This window comes from Equus asinus, unplaced genomic scaffold (genome assembly GCF_041296235.1).
Source record: "Equus asinus isolate D_3611 breed Donkey unplaced genomic scaffold, EquAss-T2T_v2 contig_193, whole genome shotgun sequence".
In the NCBI taxonomy this organism is placed as follows: Eukaryota; Metazoa; Chordata; class Mammalia; order Perissodactyla; family Equidae; genus Equus; species Equus asinus.
The window spans coordinates 8,456-35,909 of record NW_027224842.1 but is presented as its reverse complement, the minus strand read 5'-3'; the positions used below and the strand labels follow the sequence as shown (position 1 = coordinate 35,909).

General features: G+C 39.6%; 2 long non-coding RNA genes across 2 annotated transcripts; one reads left to right on the top strand and one right to left on the bottom strand.

The window, feature by feature from the left end:
* Positions 1 to 733: 733 nt before the first annotated feature.
* On the bottom strand, positions 734 to 25,041 carry LOC139043173 (uncharacterized). The gene is made up of 2 exons (XR_011500250.1): positions 23,803 to 25,041; positions 734 to 1,580 (listed from the first exon to the last, which is right to left on the bottom strand). It is a non-coding gene; the product is annotated as an uncharacterized lncRNA (long non-coding RNA).
* Positions 22,945 to 27,382, top strand: LOC139043174 (uncharacterized). Its single transcript, XR_011500251.1, has 2 exons — positions 22,945 to 23,360; positions 25,035 to 27,382. It is a non-coding gene; the product is annotated as an uncharacterized lncRNA (long non-coding RNA).
* The last annotated feature ends 72 nt before the right edge of the window (positions 27,383 to 27,454 follow it).

Below are 27,454 nucleotides of genomic sequence, written 5' to 3'. Positions count from 1 at the left end.
CAGGCAAAGTGTTGCACAGTCTGGATAGAATCCTGCTGCAGGATTACCAGATTTCTGGACTATTAGTACTATTCTCTTTTAATGTCATCGTTGTGAAACAAAATGAACAACCTGAAAACTATATTTGCAAGTTAAGCTGCAGTAACCATTTACTGCCAAAACTAAACGTGACCAAAAACCTCTAAACATGACAAAACACACGCACACCACCCTACACCACACACACACACACACACACACACACACACACACACACACGGGCCAGGAGCCATAAGGCAATAGTTTGATAAATTATACTACTATCAAAATCATACAACTCCCAAACACAGAGGATACACACAAGAGACAGAAAGGATGTGGGTAAGAGGAATCCTCACTTACTACTAGGGAAAAGTATGAACTCTAGGAGACAACCACGCTGAAGAACACTTTACAATAGCCAGTAAGGAGGGTGCAGGACTCACAAACCAACAGCCTCCCTTGTAGACAGACACACTAGGGAAATCCTTGGACACGTGCACAAGGAGATATGTCAATGCAGCATTGTTTTTACTAAAGGAAAAAGGAATAATCTAAATGTTTATTAATTTTAAAATAGAAAAATATATTCATAAAAGGGACTACTATTCGGTAGTTAAAAGGAATAATCTCAATCTATATGCATCCACATGGATAAATTTTGAAGTCATAGTGAATAACCATGCTGAATTGCAGAATGATATGCACAGTCTGGTGCAATTTATAGAAACTTTATAATTTTAAAAAATTATATATATACATTTTTTAAAGAAACAGATCTGTGAAAAAGTATAAAACCATGGGAGTGTATTGTTTAAGGTGTTGTCAAAATCACAGGTGACTCCCTTGTTTAGGCCAAGCCCAATTTGGGTTCTTTTAAAAATAAGCAATGAGGTAGAAGTTTCAGAATATCCAAAGACTAGAGAGTATTCAGAAGTTTCTTTTACCGTCCTTTAATTCTTTCTGCAAAAACGTTCAGACATGAGCACATTGGTTCCATCAGCCTCCTCAGGAAATGTCTTCATTTTTCATGTGCCCGAGCAGATAGGAACGCCCCAGGCCCCCTGCCTGCAACCTTTCATAGAGGCAGACGTTAGAGCTTTGACCCCAGCTAAAATCTGCTCCAAAGTGGGCAGAAAGAGGTATTATGGCCCTTTTCAAATGAACCTCTCCTAGGGTCAAAATAAATTATTGTATAATATATAATATATCCAATCACAACTCAACGACCTCCTTTGAGGCAAGTTTGACGGGCAGATTCTTCTCTGTTCTTTATTAGCAACATCAGTCAGAAGGTGGCACAGTTTGTGAACAGCTTCTCACGGGAACTTTGCGAGCCTCACTGTTGCAACGATGTGAACCTGGTCTCTCTTGGAAAGATGCTTGCAGATCCCGGGAAGGCTTACTTGAGAACAACTGTCCACAGACAATTCATTATTGCTGTCTTTTTTTCTTCTAAAAGACACAGGAAAATATTTAAACCTTTGGTGCATGTGAGGGGGTTTTCAGGTGTACAAAGGGTCTCCACAAATGATGCACGTCACCTTCGAGGTGGTGGTCACCTGTGGGGAGACGTGGAGAAGAACGGCATCAGTGAGAGTGGAAGAGAAGCTTCAGCTGTACCTGTAACATTTTATTCTTTAAAAAACAAAGGTGAAGCAAATATTGCAAAATCACGGTAACATTTTAAAACTGGATGGTGGACATATAGGTGCTATTATATAATTCTCTCCTGCTTTCTGTACACTTGAAATGTTATACTTAAAAAAATGATAAAGAAACAAAGCAATGCTGAAGGGTGAACAACAAACTTGGAAAAATATATTCAGAACATGTATGGGTGTGGGCCCTGTGGCCGAGAGGTTAAGTTCATGTGCTCATCTTTGGCAGCCTGGGGTTTGCTGGTTCGGATCCTGGGTGTGGACCTACACACTGCCCACCAGGCCATGCTGCGGTAGCATCCCACATAGAAGAACTAGAATGACTTGGAACTAGGATATACAATTACGAACTGGGGCTTTGGGGAGAAAAAAAATACAGGAAAATTGGTAACAGGTGTTAGCTTAGGGCCACTCTTGCTCACCAAAAAAAAAGGAAAAGCATACTTAAAAAAAAAGGAACATGTATGAGAAAAGGGTCTATTTTCCTGATATGTAAAGACAAATCAATAAGGACAAGATAAATGACCCAAGAGAAAAATCTGTGGAGGATATGAATGGGGAATTTATAGAAAAATAGCTAATGAATTTATAAAATATATAGCCTAAATATATATGAATCTCTCTCCATGTGTGTCTATGTGTGTGTATACACTCATCAAACAAATGCAAATTGAGAAAACAATACTGCTTTTCACTATCATATTGGCAAAATTTCTTATATTTGGCAAAACACAGTGTTACTAATGGTGGAGAAGAAACATTCTCATGTGTTTTTGAGAAGACTGTATTGGTATAATCATTCTGGAAGGCAACATTTTTTACATTCCCTTTGAAAGACCAATTCCATTTCTAGGGTTTTTTCCCTTTGGATATAATTGCATGAATGCACACAGATATATGTATAAAGGTATTGTTTATCATAGTAAAAAATTGAAGAGAAAATAAATTTTCACCAGTGGAAGACAGATCAAATTGATGATGATACATCCAATTGCCGAATAGTCTGTATCAACAAATGAAGATCTCCACAATACAACATAAGTTTAGAATGAGCAAGTGGTGGAACCATGTATACAATACAATTCGATTTGCATGAAAGGCATGCGTTATACATACGTGTGCACCCAAATGTCTGAACGCAGCATCACAGTGATTACCTCCGGGGCATGAAACTGGAGGTTGGGAACAGGCAAGAAACCTTTTCTTTCCTCTTAGACTTTTATTGCATCAGTTAGGACTCTATGCTGCAAATGACGGAAAACGGAAACTCAACCTGCTCTAAGAAGTGGGTGGATTTGTTGGCTTAATGTAACTGAAAAATCTGGGGGGAGTTTCAGTTCATCTTGAATCACGGCTCTGCAATGTCACCAGGATGCTTTTCCTGGGTCATGACTTCATCTTTTGCGTATGTGAATGGTGTCCTCTAGGGGTGTGTACCTGATGGCCCTGATCATCTGGATAGCTCCCCTATCCATTACCAAAGGCAGGGGGGAATGCTTCCCTTTTCCAGAAGCCTCTACTTACTGGCTCTCAAGGGTTCATCAGTTCTAATTGGATTGTATACCAATCTTTGAATCAAACATCATCAATCGTGGCAACGGGCTTGTGGATCAATTCCAGGCAAACAAATTAACATAAAATGGAGTCTGGATGGTTTCCCAAAAGAAAGAGGGATGCTGGGCAGCAAAGAGCAAATATCCACTATTGCTAGATAATGTTTTCCCAAGGGCATGTAATTATCTGTCTGTCTATCTATCTATCTATCTATCTTTCTATCTATCTATCTATCTATTTTATAGTCCACTAGGGCCTAGACTCTGAGCTCCACAGGAAGGGACTATGTTTGTGTCACTCATTATCTGTCCTTTGGGTCTAAGACGGGTTCCTGGAACATGATAGGTGGTCAGATAATATTTGTAGAATAAAAACAAAATGAAACAACCTACATTGCAACCTGACTCCTAATCACTGTCTACAGATTAAGAAAACTTAGTCACAGAATGAGCATCCTCAAGGCTATCTTTCACAATATTTTCATCCCAAGTGATCAGAAGAGAGGCTGATGTAGTGAGAGAGACACAATTTTTAGGAGAAACACTGATGGCTCTTTTAAACATTTGCTGATACTGCTTTTTGTTGATAGAAATTATTTGATACATTGTGTGAATTCATTACTCCTGAACTATTGCAATAATGGATGAACTCAGCTAATTCACTTACTCTATTGTTCAAATAGCTTAGGGTCAGGCTAATTTAAGACTTTTCTTCTTCTTTCTCTTCCCTTTCCTTGGCCCTCCTTTGAGTACTCCCCTCACCGGGCCACCGAGAACTGCTTCTGCCTGTGCAGCTTGCCACATATTTACGGTTGCCAGATAAAATACAGGATGCTCAGTAATGTGTGAATTTCAGATAAACAGCGCATTATTTTTCAGTACGTGTATGTCCCAGATATTGCATGGGACCAGATATTACATGGGGTATGCTTATCTAAAAGATTATTCATTGTTTATCAGAGTTCACATGTAACTGAGCATCCAGTGTTTTTATTTGCTGTAATTTCTTATTTTTATTTGCTAAATCTGGCAACTCTACACATAATGCCGGCTACCTGCAACTACTTTCAGTTTCCCAAAGGGTAAACCCCTGGGCTTTCTGGACCATGAAATAGCTGATTATTGGATTTTTACTTGTTAGTATGGCTCTTTTATACTTAAAGAGCAATCCTAAAGTAAACCCGTGTGTAACCACCCCCCAGGTGAAGAAACATAGCAGAACGATGCCAGTACCTTAGCGCCATCTGTGGTTCTTTCCTATATCAGCATCCTCCTCCCTCCCTTGAGGGGTAACGACTGGCTTTTTTCATCATTCTCTGGCATCTCTTTAGGTTTGCCACCTGTATAAGCATGCATAACGATATAGCTCCTTTTGACTACCTTTGATAGTTTCTTTGTGACTTGTTTCTTTCACCCAACCTTGCACTTGTGAGGTTTATCCATGTTTATGAGTGCCGCTGTGCTTCCTTACTTGTCATTGCTGCACAGTGTTCCAAAATGTGATCATACCCATGATTATCCATCCATTGTACTGTTGTGCGGTTGATGGTACAGTTTTAACTTAAGTTGAAAATTTTAGAATGTTTTAAATTTATTGCAGGAAACTAAAATAACTACCATAAAATAGTTTCATACCGTTTAGGGAAATTTCTAATACTTAGTACTCCTCTGAAAATTTCTGTTGCTATATTCAATAATTGGGCAAAGTTTAGAGGCTTATATAAATTGGTTCTCATTTATATTCACAAATTGTTTTTTATTGTGGAATAATAGACATATAGTAAAATGCACAAATCTTAAATGTATATCTTGATGAATTTTTACATATGTATATACCTGTGTAACCATCACCCAGATCAAGATCTAGAACGTTTCCAGCATCCTTTTACTATGACTGTCTTGCAGCTCTTTTATTTCCTGTTGCTACCTACAAGATAGCTGTCTGTCTAAATTTTTGGACATGCCCAATACAAGTCTGTATGATGATGGGTTTTGGGCTTTCAGGTGCACCACATGGTGAGTCTGCACAATGCTAAGTGGTTCCTTTAGAGAAGGGCTCAAGCCATTCGATTTCCAAAAGGAAAAGTGATAATACAGATGCTGATGGGGCTAACAAAGTAGATGAACTAATGTTTCTATTAAATAAAAAAATATTTATCTTCCAAAAGGAGGATTTAAGATCAGGCAGATAGTAACATCACATGTCTTTATAGTTAAATTGAACATATAACTCTCTGCTTGTGTATTTATCATATAAAGAAAAAACTGACTTATTGCAAATATTATAACCCACTAGCTGTAAAATGCCTTGAACCTGGTGATGTGTAGAAAGTATAAGGATAAAGTTACATGCAAGCAATTTATTCAAAACTTTGAACTTATTGATATATTTTTTATTACTATAATGTATTCTGTATACTACTCTGTATTCTGACCACAAATTGCTGTGATTCCCCTCAGAATTATGCCACTCTCTAATGGCTACATAACAGCAATGTCTCTTAAAATATACCCAGTGGCACAGTGGTTAAGTTTGCACCCTCCACTTCAGCGGCCCAGGGTTCACCTGTTCGGATCCCGGGTCCAGACAAGGCACCACTTGGCAAGCCATGCTGCGGGAGGCATCCCACATATAAAGTAGAGGAAGATGGGCATGAATGTTAGCTTAGGGCCAGTCTTCCTCAGCAAAAAGAGGGGGATTGGCTCAGGGCTAATCTGCCTAAAAAAAAAATATATATATATATATACACTCTGAAATTTATTTATTTATTTATATTTTAATTGCAGTAACATTGGATTATAACATTATATAGCTTTTGGATGTACATCATAATATATTTCGAATTCTGTGTAGATTACATCCTGTTCACCACCCCAAAATTAATTATAGTCCATCCCCTCACATGTCAGCCTAATCACCCCTTTTGCCCTCCCCTCCTTTCCCTATGGCAACCACCAATCCAATCTCCATTGCTATGTGTTTGTTTGTCATTGCTTTTATCTTCTACTTATGAGTGAGGTCATACGGTATTTGACTTTCTCGCTCTGACTAATTTCACTCAGCAGAATACCCTCAAGGACCATCCATGTTGTCAGAAATGGCCATGTTTCATCATTTCTTATGGCTGAGTAGTATTCCATTGTGTATAAATACCACATCTTGTTTATCCATTCATCCCTTGATGGGCACCTAGGTTGCTCCCAAGTCTTGGCTATTGTGTATAATGCTGCAATGAACATAGGGGTGCATGCATCTTTATGCTTTTGTATTTTCAATTTCTTTGGATAAATACCCTGCAGCAGAATAGCTGGATCATATGGTAGATCTATTCTTAATTTTCTGAGGATACTCCATACTGCTTTCCATAGTGGCTGCACCAGTTTGCACTCCCACCAGCAGTGTACAAGGGTTCCCTTCTCTCCACATACTCTCCAACATTTGTTGTTTCCTGTCTTGTTAATTATAGCCATTCTGACCAGAGGGAGGTGATACCTCATTGTAATTTTGATTTGCATGTCCCTGATAACTAATGATGTTGAGAACATTTTCATATGCCTGTTTGCCATCTGTGTATCTTCTTTAGAGAAATCTCTGTTCAGATCTTTTGCCCATTTTTTAATTGGATTGTTGGTTTTCTTGTTGAGCTGTATGAGTTCTTTGTATATTTTGGATACCAGCCCCTTATCTGGTATATGGTTTGCAAATATCTTCTCAATAAAGGAATACAGTCAAGTCGCAGGAAACAAAATCAATGTACAAAAATTAGTTGCGTTTGTACATACTAACAATGAAGCAGAAGAAAGAGAAATTAAGAATGCAATCCCACTTACAATTGCAATCAAAAGAATAAAATACCTAGGAATAAACTTAACCAAAGAGGTGAAAGATCTGTACACCGAAAACTATAAAACATTGATGAAAGAACCCAAAGAAGACACATAGAAATGGAAAGATATTCCATGCTCTTGGATTTGAAGAATCAACATCATTAAAATGTCCATACTCCTTAAAGCAATCTGTAGATTCAATGCAATCCCTATCAAAGTTCCAACAAACTTTTTCAAAGAAATAGAACAAAGAATCCTAAAATTTACATGGAACAACAAAAGACCCTGAATAGCCAAAGAACACCTGAGAAAAAAGAACAAAGCTGGAGGTATCACACTTCCTGATTTCAAAATATACTACAAAGCTACAGTAACCAAAACAGCATGGTACTGGCACAAAAACAGACACACACATCAAGGGAACAGAATCGAGAGCCCAGAAATAAGCCCACACATTTATGGACAGCTAATATTCGACAAGGGAGCCAAGAGCATACCATGGAGAAAAGAGAGTCTCTTCAATAAATGGTGTTGGGAAAACTGGACAGCCACATGCAAAAGAATGAAAGATCATTCCCTTACACCATGCGCAAAAATCAACTCAAAATGGATTAAAGGCTTGAATGTAAGACCTGAAACCATGAAACTCCTGGAAGAAAACATAGGCAGTACGATCTTTGACGTCGGTCCTAGCAGCATATTTTCAAGTCACACGTCTGTCCGGGCAAGGGAAACTAAAGAAAAAATGAACAAGTGGGACTACATCAGACTAAAAAGCTTCTGCACAGCAAAGGAAACCATGTGAAATTTCTGAATGCTCACTAGAGATACGTTGTTCAGACAGATCTCTCCAGTATTTTACATTTTCAGCATGGGAAGGAAAGAGAACTCAAGCACTGAGAGTTTTAGTGAATCTTAAGGAAAAGTATTCACGTGTTAAATGAAATGATTTTGTGTGCACATGCAATACATGTTGAAGAGGAAGAGAGGGAAGAAGAAAGTGGATGGGCACTGAACAATGTTTTATTTCTATAAATGTGGAGCTTACAATTGAGAATCTCTTGCAGGAAAGATTCCAGGTCAAGATGTACGCTGTGACACATGATTAATCCCCACTCTCTCATCTCCCACTGAAATTCCAACACAGACACTTTTCAAAATCACAGAACTATATCTGTAGAAAACGATTACAGTCTCGTCAGTTTGCCAGAAATTTTGAGGACTACCTGGAAAATAGAAAGCAAATGGGTTGAAATTTCCTGTAAAAATCAAAAGAGAAGAAATTGCATCTCAGGACACCAAAGCCAAGCCAGGTTCTTTCTAGGAAGCCTCAGATAAGCTCTAGGCTCAGCATCAGCGGATTCAAAGGGAGGAGCTGGCTGTGGAGCAACCATCAGTGGAGTTCCCTCAAGATGCTTCCTCGTGAGAGTATTTGGGCCTGAGAGAAAAACCAAAGCCAGACTTGTAGTAATGTCAGAATTTAGACCCAAAAAAGCATTAAAACAAGATACTTTATAATATTAAAGGGGGAATTTGCAATGAAGGTATAAAATCTCTGCACCAAATAACATAGCATCAATATCGATCAAGCAACAACTGTAGGAGATGCAAGGAGAAATAGAAACCCACTAGAGATGGAGCCTTCAGTTCACCTCTCTCGATCTATTTTAGAGCAAGTAGACAAAAGTAAGAAAATAGAAGAAAGTGCAGTAATGTCTTCAAAGGTCTAGGGAAAGACTTTTTGAATTTAGCCTTATTGTTAATTAAGCATCAGGATAAAATGAAGACATCTGGAAATTAAAAAGTTACCATTCAGTGTCCCCACGAGAAAACAATTACTTGAAGTTCTTCAGGCCAAAAATGGGAAACCAAGACATCAGATTGTACATAATGGTGGCAACTAAGTACAACCAGAAAAAATAAAAGAAAAATTTAAGCAGCAAACTTTTAATGTCGTAGCCTTCAGTTTCCTTCTAAATTAGTTCAATCGCAATGTTTGGTTTGCGGTGAATAATACTTATGTAATCTTAATATTGTACATGCCGTGTATTGGTTTTCACTTTTGGGTGTCAAACAATGTCAAAAGCACAGAAGATTTAATAATTATATTACAGAACAGCAAGTAAATCTCATAAATCTTGGCAATTTAAAGATTACGTGGCAGGGTATCTCAGCCAACAAATTCAAGTGTATAAGAAATATCACTTTATTTTCTACATTTCAGTTTAATTTCCACCTCTGGGAAATATTCTCTTTCTCCCTCTACCTCTCTCATAAGACCTGCTTGATGGGAAATGTAACCACAGACATTCCTGGGCTTTCTCTGCCCTCCTGGGGTCCCACCAAGGTATGCAGTTGCCAAATATTCAGAGAGAAGGGCGCCCCCCAGGCTTCAGTGATCTGCACACCCGGGTAACCGGGAGCCTCCATGAATGACTCTTTGCAGCGCAGCAGATCTCTGCTCCTTTGGGGCTCCACGCGCGGCATGGGAGTCTCAGCTGAGGTTGGAACCCTGTGCTAGGGTCCTGCTTTCCCCAAATAGCTGACACCACTACCTTTTCTGAGGTTTGCCCCTCCTAGGGCTCCACCATGGAGCAGTGTTTGTTTCCCACGTAGCTTCACAGCACCGCTCCGGCCCTCGCGGACCTCCGACGGGGGAGCCTCTCCTGCCCCTGCTCCTCCAGGGCCCCTGCGTCCTCCTGAACGTCGTGTGCTCCTCGCTGAGCTCAGGTGTGTGGACAAGTAAAACAGGCAAACATTTGACTGGCTAACTCTGCCCTCCTCCCTGCCCTGTGCCTCTCCTGAGGCAATAAAATTCACAGCATGTTACTGCTTGAATGGAAAAATGGAAAAGGGGAAACATGAATTAAGATCACACAGTATTTTTCAGACAATATTAACATAACTGAGAACAATAGGGAGGTAACTAGAGAGAAGAGGAGTAGAAGGGTAGTGTTCTTGCCTTTCATTGTGGATACTGAATCCATAGTAAATTTGATAAATCAAGAATTAAACATTTATATATGCTATTTAGAGTAAATAAGGCAATGACTAGAAAATAAAAATATAAACAATATAATCCAGAGGTGGAAGGGGAGTTAAATCATGATAAATTCTTAGTCCCTCAGAGTGGAATATCAATAGATTCTGTATAAACTTGATAAAACTTGAAGAAATATGATATAAAACTAAACTAAAAACTATTAACAGAGGTGATTTCTGGGAAATGAGTTAGGGCCTAGGGAGAAGAGGAGAAAACTGGGAAGAGGAGGGAGACTTTGTTATTTTCATTTTAAGCTTTTTTATTTTAATTTTTTTAATGATGCAATCCTTTTCTAACAAAAATTAGGTTAGTTAAAAATAAATGACTATTTTAACACACTGCCTCATCAACATTTATAAGACATACTTAATAAAGAATTCACACATTAAAATGTGCCTATGGGCACTAGGCCTTTACTTTAAAAATTCACTATTAAATTCCTTCCCATATTAGGAAGAGCTGCTAAAAAATCCACACCGAAAAACAAACCCCCTTAGCTTTATATAGATAAACAAATAATTTAGCCAAAAAGAAATACTTGAGAAACGACTAGAAGGAAACACTAACAAAAATTAGCAAGAGTGACAAGGCAATGGTAATGAGCACGCCGTCTTTCAAAAGAAGAAATCATTCAAAATATTTCTTTATCAGAGTCGCAAAAAAAATCATGTCCTCTGGTACAGTAAAACCACTTTAAAGATATATTCCAGCACCCTGCTAAATTCCATCAAAGTTCCTGTATGTAATCTCTATCAGTGCACACTACACTATATATTTACTCCTGAGATCTAAACTTCATGTAAAACTACACATCATCCTGAATAAGAGAGAGTGCAAGATGGCACAGGCAAGCACACAGACTCAGTGCCCTCTTCACAGTCTACTTTCCTTCAGAAGGTGGGCAAGTTCCTTTACCTCCAGCTCTTGTTTTTCTCCTCTGCCAATATGGAACTTCCAAATCGAGGTCTTATGAGGCTTTCCACATATGCCAAGAAGGAACCCAGCTACCAGGCAAAGAAGTCCAAGAGAGACCAAATGGAGAATCTGCTGGGGAAGGAAAGCCTAACCAAAGGGAGAGAATGGCCCCACTTGATAGTCAGCAACTGGGTCCACAAAGATGAGCGAGACGGCCGTGGATTCTCTCACTCTAGTGGGAGAATGAGAAGAGAGAATTAGAAAGGGGATCAATACCCATCCCAGTCAGTGCCTGGCCCTTTGAGCCAACCCAGCTGAGAACACAGACATGAAACACAGATGACTTGTTCCACTGAGGTCTGCCCAAATTCCTGACCCACTGAATCAAGAGCAAATAAAATGGTGGTTGTTTTATGCTGCACATTTTGGGGTAATCTGCTACAAAGGAATAAGTAACGCATATAGTCCCCTTTGTGTATTCTCATTCATGATACTGTTTGTGTCTTCTTTTTTTGATCAATCTTGCTAGAGTTTTATCTATTTTAATTTTTTCAAAGAATGAAGTTTTAACTTTGTCGATTTTCTTATTGTATCTTTACTTTCTATTTCACTGGTTTGTGTACTTTCTTTTACTATCTTTCTATTTTCTTTGACTTTACTCAGTTATTATTTTTCTAATTTCTTAAGAGGGACACATATTAATTTTAAGATTTTCTTCTTTTCTAATATAAGCATTTAAAATTTCTTTCAAAATTCCTTTCAAAGCACCTAATCCCACTAGTCTTGATTTGCTTCTTCATTATCTTTTGGTTTTAGACATTTACATTTTCCATCATAAGTTTCATCTTAAACCCAGAAGTTACTACACAGGGATTTTAAATTTATTTTTCGCTTTTAATTTCTAACTTTCTTGAGTCTATGCAGTTTGTTGAAGTTTTCTTCATGGCCTAGTGTGTGATCATTTGTAACTCCTCCATACGTGCTCAAGGAAAATATGTGTTCTCTGATTATTGAATGTCCATTCGGTCAAGTTGGTTAATGCTTTTGTTGAGATCTTCTTTATATCGTTGCTGAATTGTGTCTGTTTGGTCAATCAGTGCTGAGAGAGGTGTGTTGAATCACTCACGATAACGGCGGATTCATCATTTTTTCTCTGTAGTTCTGTAGATTTTTGCTTCATCAATAGTGAGCCTATTTTATTAGCTCCATACATGTTTAAAATTGCTCTAGCTTGGCGAATAGAATGTTTTATCATTGCACCATGACCCTCTCTGTTCCTAACAATGTGCCAGCTTTCTTTTGGAAAACTGCTTGGCAATTTCTTATAAAGTTAAGCATACCCAGAATGACCCAGAAATACCACATCTATATTTCCCCAAGAGAAATAAAACATGCCCACAAAAAAGACTTGTACAAGAATGTTTATAGCAACTGTTGACCTTAAACAGACAGTCAGTTATTTCTCCAGCAAAAATGGGTTTATGGGGGACCAGGAAAGAATTGCAGTTCAAAGTCTGAAACCATCTCGAGCCAGGTGCAAGTCGCTAGCAGCATGGAGGAGAAACTCTATTCTGGGAGGAAGAGCAAGTTGGGACGGCCATTGTAAACATGGAGTCCAGAGGTATAGCAGCGTTTCACTAGCTGAGTTGTGATAGTCTCTCATTGGCTGAGCTTCTTGGTCAAGAAGAAGTCTGTCTTCTTCCTGTTGGGCTCTGCTAGAAGGTAGGGTGTGAGAGCTCCGCCTTTGGGCCCCAAGACTCCAATTTAATGAAGTTTCTATTTATTAATTTCCACACAACTTTATTCATAATCGCTAAAAACGGAAACAATCCAGATGTCCAGCAATGGGTGAATGGGTAGACAAAGTATTCGATGGAATACTTTTCAGCAATAAAATCCAACTCCTGATCACGCAACAGTAGGGATGGATCTGGAAAGCATGGTTAGAGAAAGAAGGCCCACCTGGGAGAGGACCTACCCCCTTTATGTGTGTGGTGATGGAAATCAGAGCAGAGGTTGGCTGCCTAACAGTGGGCGCCTGGAAAGGGGATGAGGGAACTCTCAGTGATGGAAATACTCTGTATCCCGATTGGGTGGTGCTTACACAGCTGTTTACGTTTAGCAAAACTCATCAAATCACACACTAAAAGATCAATCCTTTCCACGGTATTTAAATTTTACCTCAATAAAAAGCGGATGGGAAAAAAAAAGCCTGGCGATGTTGGAAAGTAACGCTAAGCGATGTAAGGAGAAATCTGCGGTAGTAAACCCTTTTTAAAAAATATTAAGTGAAGAAAACGTTCCAATAAGCTGTGCTGTATTTGTGTGACTAAATAAGGACGTTAAAAAGCCCTGCAAACAGTGAATCCCTTCTGCTCCGAGGAGCGCTTTCATTTTTCCTCGGATGCTGGGGCCCTGGAGCTCCGGTCGGATTAGGGACCCTAACGCCTCACCTGCGCCCCGGCCCCGCCCCTCAGGCATAATCCCGTCGTACCCGCCCATCCTTTGAACCGTGCGTTCACCTTTCAATCAGTTCGAATAGCACAGGGAGAGAACCAATCGCAAGCCTCGTGGGAGAGAAGGGGCGGGCCCCTTTCCCGCAGGGGTTGCTCAAAGGCCCTCCAATCAGAGGCTGGGTGTGGGAAGTTCGGATTCTGGGCGGCTCAGGTGTAGGCGGCACTGCTCCGAGGCGGCGGCGGCGGCTCTCCAGACAGGGAGCGTTCCTTTCCTTTTGGTTTGACTGAGGTTTCACGCGACAGGCTGCCTGAGGAAGGTGAGTGCTGGGAGCTGGAGGAAGGGCGCTGGCTCGCCTCCTCCTAGAAGGTCTGGAAGGGTCTGAGGTGGGCAGTGGCGAGCTGGACGCCGCTTGGGGGAGGCTCCTCTAGGACCACTTACCTGTCCTTCCCGCAGCCGATGGCTCCGTCCTCCAGAAGAGTAAGTATTTGTTGCCATAATCTATGCAGCAGTCAGCGTTTCACCACTGGGCCGTGATTGGCCTCTGGGGCGGGACGATGCTTAGCATCCTTGGCCCCGACCTTCAATTCCAGTAGCTGCCCCCAGAGCCAGCGACAACTAAACAGGCCCTGGTTGGGAACCTCTAGGCAAGCAAGACGAAGGCATTCTAGACTTTCAAGCTGGAAGAAACTCCACTCAGCCAAGAGGGGAACTTAGATGTCCTGTATGTGAAGAGCCAGGCTGCGGGGCTTGAGATCCCAGCTCCAGCGCCTGTTGGCAGTTCTCTCCCTCACCTGTGTAACAGCGATGACACTAACCACCTGTGCTGGTTTAGGTGACAATTAAACACGCCTTTACTATTAACTCGAGCTTTTGCACACACCCTGTCTCTCTTTGTGGAGCATAGTCCTATGCAGTATTTTAAAATAACTAATGGTTTATTGTTTAACATTTAGCACATTAATACTTGCAGGAGGTGGCAAGTCAAATAGTAGAGGAGCATGCTTACTGAAAAGTAGAGTCCTTTGTCACTTCCCCTGGGCTCTTACAGGAGAATGTTATTAGCATCCAGGTCAGAAGAATTCTCATTTTTTATATACTCTGTTGATTGCTTAAAATCATGTAACATTTTAATGGGTTGCATTTCTTGTGCAGATTTTTCTTTTATCTGGAGTTTTCTAGTGGACTGTCTCAGTTATTCTTGTTGTTGAAGAGTATAGTGTGCTTAGAACTTTTCTATCTTCCTATTGCAGACCTTCCCCTTTTTCTTTCTTTTTTTTTCTTTTGAGCCAGCAACACTTGTGGAGAATCAGTCATCTTTCTCCCATTGGGCTTGGTTCTTTTCTATACCAGCTGCATAGGTGACTCCCTTAGACTTTCCACTTTCCTTTATTCTTTTCCTCATTTGAATGAAGGATTTCCTGGAACACATGGCATCCTGTTTCTTGTCCTTCTCCCTTGTTTTGCTTGAACACGTTCTCAAGAATCTTTCTAAGAAAAGAGTATGGGCCAGGTAAACAATATGATTTTTCACATGGCCGAAAATAATTTCATTATGCCCTCAAATGGCAAACTATGGTTATCCTTCTGTATCACCATGGTAGTTCTTCTAAAATCCCATCTTTTGCTCAATCTTGTATATCCAACTGCCTGCTTATCATCCCTGTCTGTCTAATAGGCATCTCGTGTGTTTGTTTTGTTTTGTTTTTTGGCTTGAGAAAAAATGCCAGGCTGCCTGCCTTCATCACAGGGAAAGGTTAGGAAACGATTCTGTATACTGTCCTTCACTTACTTTCCCTATTCTCTCCTTTCCTTCACTCTTGTCACTTTGTAATGCTGTGCGGTGAGCCTAGAGCCTCTTGTTTGTGTTATGGCCCACAGCTTCCTGGGCTTCACTTCATCTGTCAAGCAAGGCCCTATGTAGAAGCCCAAAATAGATCGTACTATCTTTTGATAACTTTCTTCCCACTCTGCAGTGTCGTATATTTATTCCATTTTGTACTGAAAATTTTTTATTTCAGAATTCTCTGAGGTGGGGCAGGAGGTGAACTGGAATCTTAATTTTTTAAATAATATGAAAATCTATATAAGTTGTCTACCTTTCTTTTCCCTGGCAGGATGGCTGCATCACATTTTGCCAGTCAACTGAGAAAGGATTTAAGTATTGAGATGATTAGAACTAAAATTGCTGAGGAGAGTTTTCTCTCTCAGAAAGCAGACAGATATGATAAATATGAACGAAAAAGACACTCTGGTTTGACGGATGTCAACCTTCCAACCTTGGAAGGTAGAAATCTTGAATTAGAGGAGACATCTCAAGAGCCTATTCCAGAAGAGATGAGTGTGAGGCAAAGTAAGTAAAGAGCTATTGTAATTTTAACTGCTTTGAAGAGGGGAAAAAGTTGGTTTAATACCTGAGGTTAAAAAATCCTTGACCAGGGGCCAGCTGGGTGGTGTGGTGGTTAGGTTCACATACTCTGCTTCTGCGGCCCGAGGTTTGTGGGTTCGGATCCTGGGCGTGGACCTACATACTGCTCCTCAAGCCTGTGGCAGCATCCAGCAAACAAAATAGAGGAAGCTTTGGCAACAGATGTTACCTCAGGGACAATCTTCCACATCAAAAAAAAAAAAAAACTTACCAGAAGAATGGAGTTTTGAAATACCATTCTAAATAACTTGATATTTTCTATGACTAAATACTTCCTATTTAAGGTAAAGGCTGTGAAAGTTCCATTCGCTTGTGGAGTGTTGTAAGTTCTGACTTCTGGAGTTTGAATAAGATAAGTGTTGACAAGATTAATTGATAAGGGACATTAAAATAGAAGTTTTGTAGCTAAATCAGGTCTCAAGTTGTTTAAATGTTCACTGCTTCAATTTTGTCATTTTCCAGGACCAGTGAAATATGCAGCCCAAGGGCCTTCTTTACAGGGAGACCAGCTTTACTCTGAGTGACATGAGAAGCCATTATTGGATTAGTGTGTTTATAATCTGCTTTATGTTTTAAAGCATCACTTACGGATGGTAGGGTGACCAGCATGGCCTCCAGAAGACCAGCTGGGAGATAACTGCAATAATTTAGCTCATGGTTGACCACAGTGGGAACGGCAACCCTGGGTGGTTTCATTCTGGTTACATTTTGAAGTTTGAACCAATAGGATTTCCTAATAGAGTGGATGTAGGTTGATAAAGAAAAGTCAGGATGGTTCTAAGGGTTTTGGCCTGAGCAACTAAAAAAATGGAGTGGCCATTTACTAAGTTGTAAAATACTGAGAGAAGAACTTGCCATCTATAGATGGCAAGTCAGGGTGCTGTCTAGTATGGTCTGATGATGTGAAATATAAAGCTGGGCTGTTTTAGTGAAGAGGAAGAAATAATTGAGAAACAGCAATGAGGGACCACCCCCCACCCCGGCCCGCTTCAGGCCCAGTGATATGACCTTTGTGGGAGAAGAAAACAGTCAACCACTTGAGAGGACAACTAGGGGAGCGTTGTCTTCAGGGGAGAGCCAGGTTACGGTTAGATCAAGAGATGAAGGGAAGAGGAACTTCAGGGAAGTTGAGGATATAGGGGTTTCATCGATGATTAACCACTTCATCATCTGAGCTTTCGCATCTTCTGTTCTCTGCCTGGATTATTTCTTTTAAACAACTTTATTGAGGTAGAATTTGCATACCATAAAATTCACCCATTTAAGTAAATGCCTTTTGTTTAGTAAATTTACTGAGTTGTGCAGTCATCTCCCTGGATTATTTTAAACCCTCACCCAGTGGGCAAACGCACTCTCATTCTTCAGAAACCTTCTCGGGTATTCTCTCTTCTGACAAGCCTTTCCTGACCTCCCCAGACAGGTTTATACTGATTCTCGATTGTGCATTCTCGTAGTCTTCATTCCATGCTAAACCAAATTGAAACTGTGCTCATCTCCCCCACGATACTGTGAGCCCTTCAGGGGCAGAAATTCTCTTATTCTTACTTCCTAAAAATGTCTGGTACATAGTAGCCACTCACATTTTTCAAACAAGTTTAAATAAACATGAAAATACATAGTAGAAACCTGAGTTGAGAATCACAGGTGGGAGATAAGGAATCTGACAGGTCAAGGTGTCATCCAGGGATGCCTCTGAAGCTTGACTGAGGCTGGAGGAGCTGTTTCCAAGATGACTCACTCACATGACTGGCAAGTCGATGCTGGCTTTTGGCAGGAGGCCTTAGTTCTTCGTCATGTGGTGTCTCCATAGGGCTGCCTGAATCTCCTTAAGGCTCCACATGGCCACTGACTTCCACAGCGCAAGTGATCTGAGAGAGAGCAGGGCCAAGCTGCACTGTCTTTAATGATACAGTCTTGGAAGCCACACTCCATCATTCCCACACTTTTCTTGGTGACACAGCTCAGCCCTATTCTGTGTGGAGGGGACAACACAAGGGCATGACTACCAGGAGGTGAGAATTGTTGGAGGTCAGCTTGGAGGTGGGTGATCATAGAAGTTAATTAATTTAAAAGTGAAGTAATGGATGCCTAGGGGATGGCAAGCAGTTAATTTGTGAACAAGAGAAGGCAAAAGGGAGAGAAATTTTGAAAGAACAGGGGTTGAAATGACTTGTGTGGTTAGCGTGCTAAGGAATCAATACGAAGTTACTGAAAGTATTGCTTAGCAGCTGTTGAAGTTAGATAATGGTATTTTAGACATTTGGATAACTTTTTATTTGAATGTTTTATATGCTATTTTCCCCCCTGCTTAGGATCAGCAAAGTCTCTTCTAAGTGATCAACGAAGACAAATGTTCCAGAAATACCTAGAGGAAAAGCGACTGAAAAATTGAGAAACCTTCAGCGATGACCATTTATAGTGGGTGTTTATAGACATGATAAGACTATTTTTCTTTAATGAATACCAGCACACCAACCAAAAAAGGTAAATTTAGTATCATAACTTGATATTCAGGAATAGTTCTTAACCAGACTTTTCTTTAAGAGATTATACTTGATCTTAGCCAAGAGGCCAAGAAGCGATTATTTGAGAGTTTAAATGACTAAAACAACCCTTTCCCTGTAGTCCCTTTACTCACTTAGCTAGTTGGCAGGAGCTGGGAGTGACATCCTAATAGTTCAGAAGATGGAGATGAGGTCTCTTGGTGCAGCCATAGGTAGGTTGACACGGGATAAAACTAGCAAAGCAGTCAGAGCCAGGCTGGACGGGCAAGGCCGGGCGAAGGATCTGGCGTCCACCCTGTCGGATGCGGAGAGTCAAGAGAGGCTTATACATGAGCTTGTACCATGATCAGATTAATAATTCAGGAAGATTACCCTAGGCTGGAAGATCGTAGTCTGGAAGGGGAAGAACTTATAGGTAGGAAGACTGTAGTGAGACTGTCGTGATGGAATAGATGAGACAGGATAAGGGGACTGGGGCAGTGGGCTTAAAGGAAGAAACAGGTGTGAGACATCTCAGGAGATAAATTTGACGGGGACCAAGCAGATGGTGAGGGGTGAAGGAAATTGAAGAGTCGGAGATAAGATGATTCTGAAGATAAATTAGTTTGAGCAACCATATAAATTGTGCTGCTGCTAAAAGAGGGGTGGAAGGCAGGAAAAGGAACATGCCTAAGTGGGTGCATATTGATAATGCTTTTCCTGCTTTTTCTGCAGCTCATTTGGGCCATCTGGATAACAGGCAGTTGGGAATAAAAATTTGAAAATCAGGACGGAGATCCATGCTGAGTGGTGGATTTAGGATATGATATTGGGAGTATGGATGGGGGTTTAAGCTGTAGGGCTAAATGAGACCACTCCAGTAAAGATATACACATTGTGAAAGAGTGAGGACTAGAGAGCACCTTCAAGTGGGCAGAAGTCAGGTACCAGTGATAGGTCAGATTGTCAGGAGAGCTAAAACAGGACAGAAGCTGGAGGAGGGGTGATCTAAAGAAGAGAATGATCCATGAGTTAAGGGGGATGAAGTTTGAACACAGGCAGCTGGATTTGTAAATTAGGTAGTCACTGGTGATTTGCTCTTTTCAAGGTCGTCTCTTGTTGGCTGTGTATTCATTCCTGATTTAAATAAGAATTGAATAATATAAAAGCTCAAGATATCGCCTGTTTTTGTTTGCTTCAGGAATGTCATTGATTTGAGAGACCTTTGATTACTCTGCATGTGACCTTAGGATAAGGTGGAAGTGACCAAAATTAGTAGAATGTAGCTCAAGGTGGAAAGATACAGAAAAATATGGTGTGTATGTGTTCGAGGAGGGCGAGATTGTTTCTGTTTGGAGGAACATCAGAGAAGACCTCTTGGAAGGGGCTGAATTTAATCTGGCTTCTCAAGAGTATGTAAGGCACCAGTCATTGGTCTAAACTGTAAACAGCTATTTACAAAGTGTTATATGTAGGGGGAAAAAGACACACATTGTTGTGTTAAATAATACGATTCACCAGTAGTTTTTTATTCTACTTAGACAATAGCCATCGCTGAATATTGTTTACTTTGTGCCTCGTTTCTTCAGCACTAGATCTTCCCTGAGATTTGGAGAAGCAAGTGGCTTCTAATCTACAGAAGAAGTCTGATTGTGCTTCTTCAGGAATTTTAGAGTTGATAAATAACTTATCACTTTTAATCAATCCTTCTCTTGCTGGATTTCTTCCTTGCTTTGTGATCAGGTCTCCATTTTCTTATGGACAGAGGACAAGTGCACAATCATTGGATTTGAAGGCAAACTGTCAAAGCTAAGAAAGTAAGCTGTGCAGTATCTTTTCATAAACAGGAGAGAAGAGATCTTAATACTCTAGTTTCTTCATTGACCCCTTCCAAATATTTCCAGTTCATCATATTAACAAGGATTCTAATACCTGGAAAATATAGTATGAAATTTCTCCTTTGTGCTCACTGAGAAATATGAGTAAGTTTTGAGGCTTTTAAGCATAATTTAAATCAAACCAGAACCAGAAAAGAGAGTAATTTAAGTTAGCAAGTATCTTTTTGCCATAAATGATTAAGGGTTGGATGACTAAGGGTAAAATTTAACTTTAAAATGGAGACTTTATTTTGTAATGAGACATGGAAGTAAATTATGGCAGTTCATTTTTTTTAACTTTGTCTGCTTTTGATTGTTTTAATGCTGTTCCATCTTGTATGGATTGCCAGGTCAAAGGCCAAAGCCCAAATGGAGCTGACTAGGGTGAAGTTGATAGTAGATAATTGTTACTAAAATGATGAATCGTGCTCCTTTTCTCAGAGTAAGTAAATTCATTTTAAATCTATTATCAGCTTCAATCAGAGTGATTATTTTACTAGAGTTAACAGTACCAAACTCCCTGTTATTGGCATGGTGACATAGAGCAGTTTTGGCTAGATGCTAAGGAAGTACTCACTTGAAATATTCATTGCCAAACATCCCTTATGAGATCTATACCAACTCTGTGTGTCACTCTGTTTGTTTACTGGGCTCTATTATGCATCCATGTCACTATAAAATGCAGATAGGGATATAAAGCACGTAGGGTGGGGGATAAACTTACGGGTCTTCAGAACACCATTATGGACAAAGTTAATAGGACGATTACTAAAATAAAGTGAAGTGGGCAAGGAGGTAAATAGCATGTCTCTTTATCAGGTGAGAAGGCTCCGTTTCACGTATTCAATAAATTGAGTCACTGCCATGTTCCTCTAGGCTCTAGGATATAGTAATGAATAAAGCAACATTCCCTGTTTTCATGGAGCTTACATGTGAGATAGGCAATGAAAAGAAAAATATATAGTATGTGATGGTCCTAAGTATTATGCGGGAAATAAAAAAAAAAAAAGAAGGCAGATGGGGAGTATTGAAGCTGGTACAGGGTGAGCTTCCGATGGGGCCTCACTGAGACGGTGGCGCTTTGAATGCAGTCTCCAAGGAAGTTGCAGAGTGCACTGTGGGAAGAGTTTTCTATCCAGGAGAAGATTTTTCCAGACAAAATTCAAAAGTTTTGAAGCGAAAACATGCTGGTATGTTTAAGGACTCTCAGAAGATTATAGTCAGCTATTTAGAATAGCTTAGGCTATTAGCATTTTCAAAATTCTAGGATTCTACAAAAAGTTTGTAAGGAAATCTATATAATGGAAAACTTTTTTCATCTCATCTTATTTGGGGTGGTGGATTTTTTGCTGGGTCATTTACAATAGATTTCAGATGAGGGGTCAAAATACCGATTGAAAATGTGGTAATTTGATTCATCAAGCAATTAAATCACATACCACCTAATCTTTTCAATAGATCATTAATAGGAGTGATGTTCGAGCAACACGATCTGGTCAAAGACAAACTTCTGAAAAGAAAGTGTCCAACGAGAAAAAGGTAGCTTATTATTGTAAGCTCTGACGTTGCCGCAACAATGCTTTAGTAATTACCGAAAGCATTTAATTTCATGGTTCCCGCAGCAGGGCAGCCTGCAATGCCCACGTGCGTGAGAACCACTCGGTCGATGACTCAAAGAGCGAAGCAGACCTCGGGGGCAGGCACCGCCAGTGCAGCCTCTGCGGGAGCAGCCTTGGCTGTGCCGGCCACGCGAGCGGCACGTGGTGAGAACTGTTCCTTCATCAGTGGCTGAAGTAGAATGCTCTGGTCCCTGAGGTTTTTCGTGTTCAGTTTTTAAAGTCATCGTGTACTTCTTTGAGTAGGCGAGGAGGAAACGGGAGATTCCAGGTCCCCAAGACAGGTTCAGTGCCCCACCATCCAGTTAGCACACAGTGGGCGCTCAAGCGGTGAAGCGTGTGCATCGGTGGGCAGCGCCACAAAGTGAAGATTAATGGCCCCAGTAAATTACAGCCCATTTGTTTGGTGGAATACAGTGTAGCGTTTAAGAACGATCCTGTGAAAGACACTTCATGACATGGTCCAGGATGTATTAAGTGGGCAAAGAAAACAGGTCCAATTCTGAACAGTGTGATCACAATTCTAAAATATGTATGTGAATATGTGAACATAGGAAAAAAACTGGAAAAGCATACCCTGAATTGTCAGCAGTGATGATTTCTGAGTAAGGTCATCTTGAGTGATTTTTATTTATTTATTTTTTGAGGAAGATTAGCCCTGAGCTAACATCTGCCGCTAATCCTCCTCTTTCTTGCTGAGGAAGAGTGGCTCGGAGCTAACATCCGTGCCCATCTTCCTCTGCTTTATATGTGGGACACCCACCACAGCATGGTTTCGACAGGCAGTGGGTGGGTCCGCACCCGGGATCTGAGCACCTGGGCTGCCAAAGCAGAAGCGTGAACTTACCTGCTGCGCAGCGGGGCCAGCCCCTCTGGGGTGATGTTTTTTGCATTGTTTTTGTGCTTTGCTTTTCCTGATTTTCTATAATAAATATGCATTTGATAGTCAGAGGCAAAAGGTAAAATACTTTAGCACCTTTGGTTTTGTAAACAGATATCCTATACTTGGCAGGAAGTTTTATCTGTATTTATCGTATTTAAATAGGGTATTTTAAATAGGATATTTTAAAATGACTTTTAATCACAAAATCCATTAAGGCATAGATTCATATTGTTGCCTTTTTTTCTTTCCCAAATTACCTAGTACTTTTTAATTTTTTTCGAGGAAGATTGGCCTTGAGCTAACATCTGTGCCCATCTTCTTCTAGTTTATATGTGGGACAGCTGCCACAGCATGGCTTGATAAGCAGTGCATAGGTCCATGCCCAGGATCTGAACCAGCAAACCCCGGGCCACCAAAGTGGAGTGTATGAACTCAGCTGCTATGCCACTGGACCGGCTCCTTACCTAGCATTTTTAATGCAGAATTTTCTATCTAGTCAAAATGGATCTGTTATGTCATTTTTATTTTAGATAATATAACAGAAAGAAAAGTACCAGATCAAGGAAGGCCTGCCAAAAAGATCGAAGAAGAACCAGGCAAGGTAGAGTATAAGTATCTGTTTATTTCTAGACATTTGGAAAATCTCATTTTTATTTTCATGAAGCTGAAATTAAGCTTACAAAACTGCTTCAAGAGGTTAACCTCCACGTGTGTGAAAACCTCTTGAAGCACAAGGAAGCGTCAAGAGGGTTTACTGTTATGGTTTGTGAGGTGTCTCATCTTTAAAACCTTATAGGTAGAGAATGTGTAGTTTGGTTAACAGAAGAGAGAAAATAAAAACACAGCTGACGGAAACCTTCATGTGAGCATCGGCTAGGAGATGGGTGCAGTGGGTGAAATGCGTTGACTCTGGATTCAGCTAGGCCTGAGTTTGCCTATTGTCTCGCTTCCAATTGGCTATATAATCTTGGGGAAGCTATGAGTTTGTTCTCCCAGCTGTAACATGTAATATCTACACAGAGTAGTTTCAAGAATGAAATCACCTGACGTTTCTGACAGCATCTAGCATAGTGCCTGGTAGAGTCTTCAAAAAGAGCCACCATTTCGAGGACCCAATCCCTTAATTTATAATCCATGCTATAATTCCTTAGCCTTAAAAAAAAAAAACAAAGTTATGCCAAAGTGTAAGAAACCTGGCTAGGTTCTTACCAAAAATCAGACATAGATCCTCCAAGGAAGGCAGTACAGGGTGATCTTCACAGGCGAGCAGCTGGACCTCACAGCTCCTCCCTCAAGGTTGGTTTTCTCCTTAAGGATTATCGCTAGTGTCTACCTTTGCAGCCACACAGGCCTCAAGCACAGTGTTACCCTTAAACTCTAGTCCGGGTAGAAATACGTATCTCATTAAAACTCAGAAACGTAGAAACCTCTAAAAATTATGTTGAAATGAGTGGATTAAATTGGCAAAGGTGGTTGAAAGGTACAAACTTCCAGTTATAAAATAAGTAAGTAGAGAATGTAATGTACTGCATGGTGACTACAGTTAATAATATTGTATATTTGAAAGTTGCTAAGAGTAGATCTTAAAAGTTCTCATCACAAGAAAACAAAATTTGTAACTGTGCATGGTGATGGATGTTAACTAGACTAACTGGGGTGATCATTGCACAATATACAAATATTGAATCATGTTGTATACCTGAAACTAATGTAATGTTGTATGCCAATTATATTACAGTAAAAAAAACTACCAAATAACAAATTGACTTGAAAAAGAAAATACGCTTCACATTTTATATGGTTAATCTTACTGTGCCACATTGAAAAATAGTTTTGCTCATATGATAAACTTATTTATAATAATCCAAAGTTATTAAAGATTTTGTCCTTGACAATACTGGTAATCCAATAAACATTGGATTTCTGATTCTCAAACCTTTGTAATTATCAACATAATTTAAGTAAAAAGATACGTATTTGTTAGGTGAGAGAATTTTTCCACCTTAGTTTTCATATATTTTAATTTTTGGTAATACCTAAAACCTATTATATAGTTTTTTTAATATGGATTGGTTCTCCCTCTTTCTGGACCATAGCAATGGTTTATGTAGCTGGTCTTCTGACTCCATGTAAACATTTAATTGTATTTGTTTTTGTTTCTTAAATTATGTACGTGGGACATATCTCTTAACTTTCACATTTTCGGGCCTAAAAAATTGGTGGAATATATCCCAAGAAGAGAGACTCTCACTCTATTCTGTTTATTCACATCCAGGTCATGTCTTTTAAAGTTGATAGCGAAGTAAATACTTTGGAATCACAAACCAGTGTGACAAACGGAAGGGATCCAGATGGAGTCTTATCCAAAGTGGAAAAGTTACCTGAGACAAATCCTGCAGAAGTGAAAGGGAGGCCATCCTTCGCACCAGTAGATTTTCTGTTTCGGCCACCAGATGGTCTGAAGAGCTATGACGTAACACCTAGACTCCAACAAGCACCGCTACTTTGACAGCCAGTGACAGAATGAGATGTTATGAATGAATTCCTTGCTGACATGGAGAACGAATGCCTTTCTTAAATTTGGCCTGTGCTTTTTAAGTTATTTAGTTAGTAAACTATGTTCATTATAAATCATGAAAATTTGACCTTTCCAAAAAATTTTTCAGAAGGATACAATAATGTATTTGTCAGATTTGATATTTTGTGTGCATTATTATTTTCACGATTCAATTTGCTTTTTTTTGCTTTTAAGAAGTGACTTAATTGCAACACTTAGAAATAAATTTTTAGAAAGAAGAAATTGCTATACTGCAGCTCAGACATGGTTTGGATTTTTTTGTTTGTGTTTTTTTTACTGAGTACTACTTTATAAAAGCTATCTCAAAAGACAAAATGATTAACTTGTAAAGTGGGGAGAAAAAATCAGTTTGAATCTTTACAAGAAATGGCAAGGTTGCTTTCCAAAGGCTGGCTGGCGGCAGATTGACCGAGAACTGCTCTGCGGCATCTGAGACTCCTAAGTGTGTATGTCCGGTTGAGAGGGCTTTGCATCTGTGGATCTCATCACAGGGGGCAGAGACGGGCCTTCCCGCTGGAGGTGTTTACGGTTTTTCCCTCTAGATTAGACATGTTTTAAAAAACAGAAACATATTTCTATTTTATCCCATGTTTTTAAAAAACAACATAATTTTGAAATCCTTCAGTGAGATGTATGGGTTCATGTTTTACGAAGTGTATTTTTGCTCTTGCTTAGTGATGAGGCTCCAGAAGTAACAAAAGAAATGTTGGCACACAAAAGTGAAACTTCAGTACATCAAGATTCCGACGAATTACGCCGTCCTTTGAGTTCTCTGACAGTTGGGAGCACAGGTATGGTATTTTCATGAATTTTTTACTTGTTTCTCTGGGTTATGGTTTATCAGAGATCGTTTAGAGTCTTTTCCACCATGTGTCTCACCATGTAGCTCAGGGTGTGATCTCAGGGTCAGAAGAGACGGAAAAGCATGGGGAGGGCTATCTGGAAACAGAGCTGGAATGAGGACTGCAGACTGAGAGGGGGACCGAAATGTAAATTTCAAGAGATGAAGAACATTGAGAGACACTGTAAAAGGAGATCTGATGAATGAAATCTTTGAGGCAGAAATAAAATTTTATTTAAATTTTAAATTTATTTACAATTTTAAATTTCAATGTTGAAAAAATTGAAGGATTTAAGAAATTTGTCTTGTGGGGGATGTCGTTATAGGAGTTGCTGCTTTGAAATGTATATGTAATGTTTTCTTTAATCTATAGATCGTGTCTTAAATAAAAATGAAACTACTACTGAAAATTTACATGGCTTTCCAATAAAAGAAGTCCCATCACTTGAAATAAAGGAGGATCAGACATCTCAGCAGCGACATGTGCTGCATTTCAGGTCTGTGCGTTTGTTCCCAGTGTAAGCATTTTGTATTAATGTCTAGACATTTAAAACCAAAATTAAACTATTTTAACCTTAATATAATACGTAGATGAATTAGGAGGAAACTGACCTTGAGTGATTTTTATTTATCTTTTAAATTAAAAATCTTTTTCAATGGCTAGTATATTCATGTGGTTGCTAACTTAAAAGATAGAAAGAGGTACAAGTGAGAAGCCTTTTTTCCAACTCTGCTCCCAACCCTACAGTTCGAACCTTCCACAGAGGCAAGTGTTATTCATTTCTTGTGAATTCTTCCAGAGATACATAATGCATATGTAGATAAACTTTTTTTAAATGTAAACAGTAGCATACTATTCTGTTTTCATTTAATGTTAAATGTAGGAGATATTCCATTTTAGTCCTTTAAGAACTTTCTCATGCTGTTTTTGTGTGTGTTTTAATGGCCGCATGGTATCCAATTGTATGGCTACACCACGATTTACTTAGTAGGTCCCTGTTGCTGGTTGTTTCCATTGAGTTCAGTCTGGTAGTATTACTGTCAAGCCTGCAAAAAACAAGCCTGGATGCTTTTCAATCCTCTCCTGTGCAAATAAATAAAGACCTCAATTTACATTCCCTCAGCAAAATATGGGAGTTCCTATTTTATCATACCTTTTTTTTCAAACAAAGAAACTAAGTTAATGTTTATTTTACAAAAGAAGGATAGAGGGAGATGATGGTAGGCTCCTTGGCCCACTAAATCATAAGATAGGATTATGTTTCTCCAACTATGA